Source organism: Ambystoma mexicanum, chromosome 6q (assembly GCF_040938575.1).
Source record: "Ambystoma mexicanum isolate Mex_15411 chromosome 6q, UKY_AmexF1_1, whole genome shotgun sequence".
Taxonomy (NCBI): Eukaryota; Metazoa; Chordata; class Amphibia; order Caudata; family Ambystomatidae; genus Ambystoma; species Ambystoma mexicanum.
In genome coordinates this window covers 916138449-916151090 of record NC_090937.1, presented here as the reverse complement: position 1 = coordinate 916151090, position 12642 = coordinate 916138449, and the positions used below count along the sequence as shown (strand labels likewise).

Genomic DNA, 12642 nt, shown 5'->3' with positions numbered 1-12642 from the left:
TCCGTTATATCCCTGTCCAATAGTTCTTGTTGGGTCTCGTCCAAAGTGGGAAGGTTAATTTCATCTATTATTGACGTGTTCATGCAGGTTGTGGGCTCTTTGTAGAGATCAGCGTAGTAGTCAGCGAACCCTTGTGAAATGGCTTGATCCGATAATAGTGGCCCTGCACTCCCCCCCTGTAACTGATGCACGTGCCTGCTCCCCTGCTCCTTACGCTCCAGCCACGCTAGCAATTTGCCAGCTTTATCGCCTGTTTCATAAACACGTGCCCTCATTGCTGTGTGTGCTTGTTTGGCGTTGTCAAGTGCTGTGTTCTGGAGCAGCTTCTGTGCTCGGAGTAGGGCTCGGTTCGTCTCAGGCGTGTCCTGGGCAATGTGGGCTTCCTCTGCCAATTTAACTTGTTGTTCTGCCTCGTGTACTTTGAGGAGGTGTTTCTTCTTATGTGCGGAAGTCCATGAAATGAGTTCCCCCCTTAGAACTACTTTATATGCCTCCCACAGTAACCCTGGATCTGCTGCAGACTCCGTGTTTAGCTCAAAATACGTTTCGGTCGCCCCTTGGAGTTTTTCTACCAGGTCTGGGTTTCCCAAATAATAATTATTCAGGCGCCAACTTGGCGGGGGTGTCGGTCTAGAGGTCATAATTTTCAGCACCACTGGGGAGTGGTCAGAGATTCCCCTGGGTAATAGGTAAGCTTCTTGTGCTCTATGAAGGTCTGTTGAAGGAATGAAGAAATAATCCAGTCTGGAGAGCGAGGCATGCGCCCCAGAGTGGAAGGAATATTCCCTGGAGTCGGGGTGGAGCTCTCTCCACACGTCACACAAGCCTAGGGCGTTCGTGAACGTGGCGAGTTTGGTACGTGTCTCAGGGTTTCTATTGCGTAAGTGTGAGCGGTCTAGGGTTGGGTTCATGACTTCATTAAAGTCACCTCCAAGTATCGTGATGTCGGAGTTATCCTCCGTAATCATGGGGGAAATGTCGGTGAGTAGTGGTGTTAGCAAAGTTGGTGGTGCGTAGGCAGCGAGCAATGTGATGGAGTTTCCCCAGAGCGTGCCTGTCGTGTGTATGTACCTGCCTCCGGTGTCTTGAGTCACCGTATTCAGATGGAAGGGGAGGTTTTTATGTATCAGGATCAGGACACCTCGTGAACCCATTGTGAAGCCCGCATGGAGTGCAAGTCTGTAGTTAGTGCGTTTGAAAAAAGAGCATTCTGTGCCTGCGAGGTGTGTTTCTACCAGAAAAACTATATCTGGCGTGTGCCTTTTCAAGTATTGCCCTACCAGTCGGCGTTTGATTACATTGCCGAGTCCGTTGACGTTCCAGGTCATGAGGTTAAGTGACTTGGTCTTGCTGGTCCCAAAGCTATTGGAGGCCATGACTATTTGTAGACGAGAAGGTATATGCCACTGGTGGCGACGCCTGGCGCCGGGATTCCGTGTGTTTGTTTAGTGCTGCCCCTATCTTGAACTTTCGTATCTCCCCTGCTTGTCTGGCCCCATTCATAACTAAACATAACAAACCCATAACTACCCACCCTATACTCCTCCCAACTAGAAGCATCTGTCGCCCGAACATGAGAAACCAAGTTGTCAACTGGACAACTCACATGAAACAAACTACCTTAACGGTACAGGTGTCTACCTGTAACGCGGGTGTGGCTTGACTTTAAGTTTAAGAGAAACTCCAAGAAGGGACCTACCCAGGGGGGCTCTCCTTCTTGTGCCGTATGTTGGTGTTTTGTATGGTGGGGTGTCTCCCGTGGCTCAGTCGTATGCTGCGTTTGAACGCTCTTTCTCTTCGCTGCCGGCTTTGAGCGTTTTCAGTGTGCGTCCTGCTCTGCTTGTTGCTCCGGAGCTTCCTGCTCCCCTCGTTCCGGAGCTCTCCTCGGGGAGATTTGCCGTGACCCGGGTCGGACCCTGCCCCTCTGTCGTCGTGGTCTCGTGGACCAATCCCCTTCAATGTGTGCCTCGGCCCATTTCCAGGCTTCCTGTGGGTCTGTAAAATGCACTGTCGTCCCCTTATGGTGAATCTTTAGTTGGGCCGGAAAGAGAAGGCCGTATTTCACCTTCAACTGCGCCAACTGTCTTTTGAGAGGCTCGAAGGATTGCCTTGCGCGTTGCACCTCTCGGGTGTAGTCTGGGAAAAAGGCTATTCGCGACCCATTATGTGTAATCGACCCTTGGGAGCGGGACAATTGCAGGAGTGCATCTCTGTCACGATAGTTCAGCAGCCTGGCAATTATTGTTCGGGGCGGAGTGCCCGGTATCGGTCTGCCCGAGGGCATTCTGTGTGCCCTCTCTACCGAGAAAAACTTTGAGAAAGAGTAGGGTTCGAAAATGTCAGTGAGCCATTGTTCTAGAAACAGTTCCATGCACTGCCCCTCTTCCCCCTCGGGGAGGCCGAGGATGCGAACATTATTGCGACGAGACCTTCCCTCCCCCTCATCGACCTTGGCCTCTAGGGACTTCAGGCGGGCCAGTGCCTGGGACATCTGCCTGTTGATCCCAGTGACGTTATCTTCTACTGTTGAGATACGGTGCTCGGCCTCACTCGTTCTGGAAGTTAACTTTTGTAGGTCGTGCCGCAGGAAGGAGACATCTGCTGCTATACTATCCATCTTAATCTCCATGGAGGAGCGCGAGCTAGCAATAGCCGCCATAATGTCCCGCAGTGAGAGAGGTTCATCCTCTGGTTGAGGGAGCGCTCGTGTTGTTGACGCCGCGGGAGCCGGGGCCGTGGCTATCGCAAACTGATCCATACTGCTTTGGGTAGATGCTTTTCTCTGCCTGTCCTTCCCCATCGTGCCGTGCGTCGAAGACCGCGTCTCCCACTAGGCCCAACGGCGAAAACCTGGCGGGGCAGGGCGCCGGCGGTGTGCTTCACCTCGGTGATTCTTACCCCAGTTATGCTCTGTTCCGTGGCTCCGCAGGGAAGGGCCAGTGCCCCGGGGGTCCGGCGGAGAGTACTCGGTGTAGTCCCTTCCCCTTTGTTGGCTTGCGAGACCCCAGGCGCTCCCCGGGATAGATGGGGTGGTTGGGGTGGGAAAGTCCCACTTACTTGCTTGCTGCTCCAGAGGGCGCTTTCCGATGCAGGCACACTCCTCACGCGGGGTCCCCTACGTACGGCGTCACCGGGCACCGCAGGCCATCCTGGACCAGGGCCGCCAATTGTCCGCAGTGATTAGCCCTCCAAGTTACGTAAGCACCGGTTGCTGGGGTGCCTGTGTGCAGGAGACCAGCCAGAAGGTGTCTGTTCTAGCTTCTCGTGTGATCTAGCCCCGTGGGTCTTCCTCGCCGGTGCGTGCGGACAGCCCGACCTCCGTCAGTCGAGCGTCCTTCCCGCTCACAAGGCGCCACCGGGCCCCCTCGCTCTCGGGGACAGCTCCGACAGTCTCACAACTCTCCTTTTCCCAGCGACCGGGTGTCGGGACACAGCATGGCACACCGCTCCGGGCTAGGCAGCCGAGGGTTCCTCCCCCTTCAGGAGTTCGGTCTAACACAGGGATCGGGCCGCGGCGGCCATTTTGAAGTCAGCTATTCGCGCCCTGCGCGCCGAATCTTCTCTGCCGTTCTCCTTCGCCCAGAGCAGGGTTCTTAGGGTGAGAATGCACACGGCGCTTCTTCTGGCATTCATGCAGCTAATCCTGAAGTTGCAAATCGTATCGCCCCACCAAACAGGATAATTTCCTCAGGATGTTGTCGGCGGCAAGAGGAGCTCACGGAGCTCACGTCCTCTGCGCTTGCATGTTGGCCACGCCCCCCCAAAGTGTTATTTTTGAATTACAGAATTGAACATATAGGAATCATTCACTAATTGGTTGTGTTCACAATATCTTTTGGGTGTGCAGGGGACGGGAGAAATCCACAAGTGTGTGGTTATCTGTTGTCTATACTACCAAACTGCATTTCAGGCGATATATATCAACGCCACTGGCATTATGCAGAGGGTCAACCAGGTCTCTCATTCTGCTCTCTTCCGAAATGAGACATTCCGGTACATTAGGAGTTCGAAATTCATGGCTAAATGGGACATCCTCTAAACGAGATCTTTCTTCTTCTTCAAAAATTGAAGAAAGTGATTTTAAAAAACTCTTCCTTTGCAAAGGGGTAAAGTTTTTTTTCTGGAACACTTAAAGGCTTTGGTATGGCGCCTTTATAATGTTTCACATGATCTGTAGGCTCTGCTGAACCCACCAGAATTTTTGGCATCTATGGTTTTGGTGTCGATGTCGACAGTCGCGTCGATAATAATAGCGCTGATGGTGTCGCTAGTAATGGCGCAGAGGATTCGACGGTTCCCTTCAAAGATTTTGGCTTCGAGGGTCGTCGAGGTTTCGACGGAATCGAGGAACTCGAACGCTTGTGACGTCTCATGTGATGTTTACTCACAGAGAACTTGAGGCTGCTCTGTGAGCCTTCCTTCGACCACCCAGGCTCAAGGGCGCGCGAATGTCGGTACGGGACTGCTCTCATCCGGCTTCCAAAAAGGCGCGGACTGAGGTTTACCCTTTTCAAATATTTCCAGCATTTTCAAGCAGAATGCCTCCCAATCTTCAGATGACGAAGGTTTGGTGGGGCACTTTAATTATTTGGGGGCTTTGTCCGACGAGGATGGCGACCAATGGTTCTGTCTCCTTGAACGCTTAGTGGAGGACGAGTGGCGCAAACCACTACCTACGGGACCTCAATCGCTTTTTGTCACTCTTACGTTGAGGAGAACGCTCTCCTGAATCGATGGCCATGGAACGATCGGTTTTAGTTTTACGGGGCAATTTCCCTATCTGTAACTTCCCCTTTTGTTCTTGCAGGGCTTTTCCCGTCACAACCCTACACTTTGCGCAGGAATCGGTGTCATGGCCTTCCCCCCAAGCACCATAGGCAAGAACGATGGGGATCCGTGATCGACATTTTCGAATCACACTCAATACACTTCTTGAAGCTTGTGCAAGGAGTCGTCGGGGTAGAGGACGAAGACATTGTCATCGATTAACTCGATTTTTTAGGAATTGCAAAGCAAATAATTACTAGCGAGGCGTACTGAGTCTCCGAAGCAAACACGTTTGCGGAAAAACGGAACTGAGGCCAACGGGCGCTGCGCGTGCTACTTATACACCCGATGGCGTCACACTCGACGGAGGCCTTTGAGGGACATCGACTAAGCGCCATTGACGCACATCGCTCTCTGCCAAGATATTTTTTTTCCATAGCAGCCAAAGCTGGACGTGATTATCAAAGATGAGAAATGAGGAATACGTTGGAGGACACAATCCATTCGAAAAGGCAGGTTATGAACAGTGGCAGAATGCTTTCTTTAGACTAGACAAATAATTCTGAGTGAGGATCCCCCCCAACCTGGACAACTTGTAATAGAAAGGTTAGGGAGTAACGTATGTTGTCTTTTACATCCCAGTCCAATATTATTCAATAACTTTGTGCTTTCTTTTGAAAGGTTCTATCACCCCCAAAGTACCTGGGAGGCTACAGGAGAACAGGATCCAAGACAAATTGGGGACCCCCGGACAACTTTTGAGGCTAGAAGATGCTCTACCTCATCACACCTTTGGTGCCTTGGCAGGTGAAGTGGCAGAGTCTCTTGGCTTTGCTCGACGATTCCCTCAGAGGATGGACCCCCTTTGGAAGAAGGCATCACTGGGATGTCGAGTACAAAAATAAAAAGGAACCAAAGTCTTTTGGAATGGCAGCCATTTGGTTCTTCGCAGTGCTCTCCTTTGGTCGAAGATTTCTCCGACTGTAGAAGTCCTGTGACGAAAAAAACTTGATGTGGTCTCTTAAAGGCTTGGTGGATGAAGATAAATCACCTGGGACCCTACAATGACTTCTGGTGACGACTGGTGCATAGGTCACTTTTGGTGAAAGGTAAATAATTTCTAAATGGTGTTGAATAACCCTCCTTTTACGCCCTACGGACTTTGTGTGACTTTGTAAATGAATGAAACTGTCATTTCACTGTAACAAATGGGGGTGCGCACCACTAATATTTAGACAGTGTAACTGTCATTTTCTGTAACAATTGTAAGCGCGACCAACTATTATTTAAGCAGTCACATATGGAAAGTATTGTTAGTAATTCCTATTTGTATTGGTTAGTCCAAAAGAGTATTTATTTACCTGCCTAGTGTATATAGAATAAATGTATATTGTAATATAACTTCTAGTGCGTAAGTTTATTTGGGCTAATGTATTGACTGGGTTAATTGTACTTACCTACAGCTCACATACTCATAAAATGAGCATATATGCTCTGCCAATCTACAAATCCTTTGGGTAGTACAGACTTATACTAAGAGTTGGGGACCTATATACCAAGGGAGGGTTTTATAGAGTCTTACCTCCAGGTGGAATTAGGAAAACTCCCCTAACACCGGTCTAGCCATTAACATATTTTGGTCAAGAGGCCACTTTTCCAGGTTCCCTAATATACAATGTAAAAGGCCTGAGCGTCTGTTTCCTTTAAAAGTGGGATTAAAGGGAATATATGGAGGCGACCAGTACAAGCTTTGAATGCCATAGACCATTTATGGACAACCTCCAAATTTAAACAATGTTCAGTTTTGGGGCAGCAGGGGTTCCTAAATCAGGAATGTTCCACAGCAAATCTTTGTCGTCAAATATGTTGGAGATTGTACCACTGGGCTCTAATTGCATATTTATATATCACCTAGAACAATGCAGACCCTTCTTCATCTCTTCTTAAAAAGGTAATAGCCACTTCTCCAACTTTTGAGTTAAGATTTGAATGCCCAGTAACCCCCATAGAGTAAATATTCATGACCTAAATGATAATTCCAGTGCACTTGAATATGGAAAGAATCGTTTGGATTCCTTCGACATCCAAATTTGGCTTAACCAGATTTGGTTCCACCCAAAATGTCAGCCACCCTCCGATTAGCTTTACAGCTTTTAAAGGCAGGTATACTATAGAATGCAATGCCTTCAATTGAATACAAGGTCAATATACTGATTTTTTAGTTGATAATGATGTAAGATTATCTTAGAAATGATTAACTAATAGGGCATTAATAGGGTTGCTATATGGTATAGCACCAGGGAGAGCAGATCATATCTGTCAATTTGAGTCACGTCACAGTTTTGTGCATCCTCATCAATAACCAAAACATCCTGGAGTGCATTCTTATTCGTGATCACATCCTTGGAAAGGAGAATTTGTAATATTTTACACTGGTTGACCGAGAACATTTGAAACATAAGGCAAGACTGTTTTTATTTGGATGTTAGACCCTTGGGAGGCAAGGATCTATGATCAGAAAACTATTCTGGAGTAGGGGCCTAAGGTAGTCAAACCAGGATTCACAAGATGGGAAACGCTTTACGTGTCATCTTGAATTACAGAGCGACTTCCTCATATTTCTTTTATCCAATATACCAACATATGATTTGACCACATTGGAGTACATTTGTCAAAGATTATGGCAATATTGGGCAAGCTGATGCTAGGAAGCGGGTCAATAAGAGTACCAGTAGATTATTCCTACCCCCCTGACCATCAGGAACCAATCCCAGTAGTCTTGAAATGCCCCCACCTTCCGTCAATTTTGCAGAACACAAGAAATGCATCTCTTTCATGAATACATTTGAGACAAAGTAAAACAAATACCTCCAACCCTCCATCAACAGTACTGTACAAAATGTCAAGTCCAATGCTGGTATACTCCCTTTGTAAAGTTCCTCTCAAACTAGTCCTGCGCTATAAGCAATAACATAAATATAATACAATACTGTAGGTTGTAGATTGTCTCCACAGATCTTGCTTGTTTTGATTCCTCAACAGGGGATTTTGGTGGCTATTTTGCTTGATCACTGTTGTGAGAATAATGTAGATGTGTTAGGTCAGGAAATGAATGCGCCCATTACTTCTCTGGTGGCTAGCACTTCTTTCATCTCTCGCCAGATACGACGACACTGGGGAGGCCCAGAAGACAGCGAGGAGAGCAACGAAGACGGCGGACACCAAGACTCTAAACTCAAAAACACTGAACGTGGCCGACATCGTCCTCTTGTGTAATTTTGTGAGGCGCTGGAATGCGCCACAGTTCACCCGCCCTCACATTGTGGAAAGAGTGGCTGACCGAGCTGTCAAACTAGAAGGGCAAGACTGTTTGGAAACATTTGTCCGAGAGTCAAGACCTAGAAAGCAGCGCCTGGCCTGGCAACCATGTCACCATGACCGATAGGGCCAACGTTCAGCACCTAGGAGAGCTACAAGTGCGTTCTGAACTTAAACGGCTAGGGAGACCAGGACACCCAATGGTCACACGTTCCAGCAGCAGAAGTAGAGACTGGAGTAGAGTACACCGTCTTATTTTTCTCTTCCGCACATACAGAGCCTACAAGCAAGTCGATATCACTGCTGGTGTTTAGGTTCATGTTGCCCGTCATCCAGAAACATTCTCCAAGCAGTTTATCCACGCTGTAAGGAGACTAAGCAGATTCCAAGCCCAATCCCCTAGAGTATATTAACTTACCTTGCCCAAACATACCCCCAGCTCGAGCACAGTGATCCCCCAGTACTTGCCACACTAAGAGACCCATCTGTAAGAAGGCTGTGGGACGAGGCATTCAGTGATTGATTGGTCCGCGGGGCTTTAGAGTGTTTTACAATACTAACAAAGTAACGCATTTCAGGCTGGCAACTATATCTTCAGGCTGCAAGGATCAAGCATTGCAAGTGGAAATGAGGGAAACAAAGAACATTATTATAATGACGTGTCTATTATTTCCAAGTGGGTTGGTGGGATTTTTATTCTGGCAATTATATATTAATGTAACTGCTATGGCTGTACCCTCAACTAACATTCCTCCAACCCAAGCAGATGGAACGACCATGTCAGGTGGACGAGAGAACACAGCGATAAGGTAAGGAGAGGTAAGGGCAGTGTTGACACAGACATGAATAAGGTTGACATGTATTGCACCGACACTGCTCGAGTGTCAGCAAGAGCACAATGCCTGATATATCTTTCGATGGTGCAAACTCGAGGAAGACTTCAAGGGAAGACAGCCACATTGAGATGACTGTCTAAAGGGAACCTTCCCGTATGAAGATAATTACAGAAAGACATTAGATATGATGAACAACTACTGGCTACTAGATGAAGGTTTACAGTACATAACAGACAGATCAGAGAAGGGAAGGGAGAAACAAAGTCTATCACAATTAAGGAACTGCCATGTCCCTGGACAAGAGTGAGGGAGACAGGATAAGAGCCTGGTTGCTGGGAAAGTCCACAGATACTTGTGTATGGCCAAGTATACACAAAATATGGATGGCAAGATGGAGTGGTGGGAAGCAAAGCACTGACGCTAGCGCAGTCAGCAGTGAACAAGGTGCAGGAAGAGAATGACAAGTGCCTGAAAGAATGGTACACGAGTGTAAAGTTACTGACATGGGTGGAGAACGAAGCTGGTCCAATGCTCATAATACCTCTGAAGACACCAGCACTGTGCCATCTGAACAACGGCGTAGATGAAGTTGGCGAGAATGGTGGGTGCAAAAACATCGAACAACTCGCAGCTATGTGCTGATGGATCACTTTTGGGCTTGCGGATCGAAAGCGTACGAGAAGCTGCAACTTGACTGGGGAGGAGTATGCTCGTTGGTACACATCAACATGCCTTTGTTGGTCGTGCCCGGAAAGGATGTGATTGATTGAGGTGGCATCAACTGCCAAGTCAGAAAAAGCGGAGAAGGAAGCGGGGTTGAGCAGAGTAAAAAGTGGAGGAAATTACTTCTCAGGAGCATCAGAAGCGGCACTAGATGAGGTTCCAGCAGAACACAGGCTGTTCAGCAGGACAGAAATGTTCTTTGCATCAATAATACCTTAGGTGTAGACGTGCACAAATGCAAAGCGATTACAAATATTGGTGGCCCTCCAAAATGGGTACGTTCTGGATCACCTCATGGCTATGGAAGGAGGCATTTGCGCAAAGACAGCACATGTTGCACCTTCATACCGGCCAACGACTAAGATAACGGGACTCTGTCAGATGTAGTAGCACAACTGGCGCGGATGCATGCCAAGATGCAAGATGAAGCAAGAGGAACAGGGAAGGACAAGAGCTGGCTAGCGTACCTCTGGTCATGGATGCCATCATGGCTGGCAGACGGACTGAAGGTGATAATGGGAGCTCTCGTGTTGGCAGAGGCATCAATGTGTGGGAGCAAAATCTGCATGGCCAAATGCAAGAAAACAGCAGAAGGGGCCATTGGAATGATGATCCTATTAGTTGTAAACATAGGAGGAACAAAAGACGAGATTGTTGCAGAAAGGGATAAGATCAGATAAAGAATTGCACAATGCCAACTATTCCTAACCGAATCTATGACGCGGGACAACCCATTTGATCCAAAGTACAATGAAAGAAAGTGGGTCCGTTATATGCACTGGTTGTTCGATGACCACACAAACTACTATGGGCACCTCGGAGGAATAACGAAGATATGGCAGCAAAGAGCGAAAGGACTGTCATAAGGATGTGGTCGACAGGTCAACAAGAGGGGGGTCTGAAGAGGGATGGGGAAGCCTACCACCACATCCTCTCCTACAAAAATCATGACAAGGAAGGTGGCCGGGAAATACTGCATGCACCCGTTCTATTTCAGACCGATTCCCAGTGGTCCCATGATGGACAAATATTTCGAGATACCCCCTCAGCCAGCCCTACATATCAGGAGCGGTACAAATTTACCCCAGTATGGATGAAGAGCTACAGGCCATGGTCAAAGACACCTCTATTGACAGCCTGGACTAAGCACCAAGAAGCCATGTTGCTGATGTCTTAGAGACACCACGACATAGCAGCGTTAGACACAGCGCACACGTGCCATCCGCACTTTGGGACACAAACACACACTCTAATACATGAAGAACACAAGCGTACAGTTCTATAGTTAGTGGACGGATCCATATAAACACTGTCATTGCTTATATTATTTTCTCCATTAGCCAATCGCAGCAACCGCAAGAGACAAGAGATCCTGAGCAGAGCTTCCAGATGTTTACATACAATGAACCCTATGGAACTGCAGGAGCACCTACGGAACCCGACAGTCACATGCGACTAACCTATGGAAATGTCGTATAGTATGGACACTGTAGAAACAGCATTATAGGGTTTAGGATAAGTACAGCAGGCCCTCAGTAAGAGACAAGCTGAGCTAAAATTCAGGCTGAACAGAGAGCAAGATGTGTGAAACAGGACTCGCAGCCAAGACAAAAAGATACAGATAGCATTCCAATCAACAGACGACAAAGGGACATGCTGCAGATTAAATACTCATAATTCAGAGCTGCACAGCTCATATTCAAGGTGCCTGAACACGTGACCCGGCCGAAGCAGACAATGGACAGCGATCAGCGGACAGCAGTGGCGAAAGGAGAGGTTCCCAGACACGAATATAAAACAATGTGTACCAAGAGTTGCAATGGTTAGGAGAGCACTCTCATAAGATAAGGTGGTGGACACAAGTTACAATGCAGACACATAGTTGTTCTCGTTACCTTGAAAAGGTACACAGCGAGCCGACAACTCTTGCAGATCCCAGGCCTGGGGAATGTCAGCTCTAGTCAATCACAGTTTAGTACCCTAGGGGTAGGTAGCAACGGGCAAGAACCAATGGTAAGCCCACCACACTGCAACAATGTTATAGATGGTAAGTTGGGGATGGACCAGGCCAGCCACCTGACATGCAAGAACCAGTAGAATCACATCCATATAGCCCGCTATAGGTGGTAGAATACTAATACCCAATTGTGTGGCCCGATAGGCTTTCTGGAGAAGGACCCATGTTGTGACGTCATTCTGCCATAACCAGGGTGTAAAAACAGCCTGCAAGCCGAGGACTGGTAAGATGTGCATGGATTTTCTCCGTTCCTGTGCTGATCCCTGTTGGTTTTGCCTGTAATAAACCACAGTTGAACTTGCCGTTGACTGAGTCGTTCGTGTATCTGTGAAGGAGGGAGTAGGGCTTTCCAAGTCTGCAGACTTCCAGTGTCCCTCTGGCATACCTGGGGGTCCGTCCCCAACAAGTGTTTAATAATTGAGAAATTATTCATCCGTTATTGTACCCTAGTAAGTTAGGTGCTCATTGAATCTGTGGAGAGAACAGAGATGTGATGGGTTTGGTGTAGAAGTGTTACTTCATTGAAGGTTTGAATACTGCTAACTAAATGGTAATGTCACTAGAAGGATGCAAGATCCATTCAGCTGATTTTTACACTTCTGGCCTATAAATTACACAAAAGCCACTTACATTACGACTAGGAGCAAGGTAGCGGAGTTATTACCAGAGCAAGGTCATTCCCAGTTAACCGCTTAGAGAAGAGAAATGGGCCTACACATCGGGAATTGGTACCTCCAGTAACAAGAAGGGAAGAAACCACGGTAACTTATGATATGTAGCCAACTCCAGTTTCCTGAACCTTTCACGGTTCAGAGAATCTAGAGTATTGCCATAAAAACACATTTTACACTTGTAAATAGCACGTTAATACACTGCAGTGATATGCAAATGCATAATTACAAGTTTGCATACCAGTTGATGAAGGTAATGATCAAGAAGGTGTAAAGTTCAACAAAAGTAAAAACTATAATCCCATTGTGT

General features: G+C 47.6%; 1 protein-coding gene across 5 annotated transcripts in view; it reads right to left on the bottom strand.

Annotated features, from left to right (window-relative positions):
- The window catches only part of CEP44 (centrosomal protein 44), a 362898-nt gene that overhangs the window by 274101 nt on the left and 76155 nt on the right, over positions 1–12642 (bottom strand). The window lies entirely within an intron of this gene.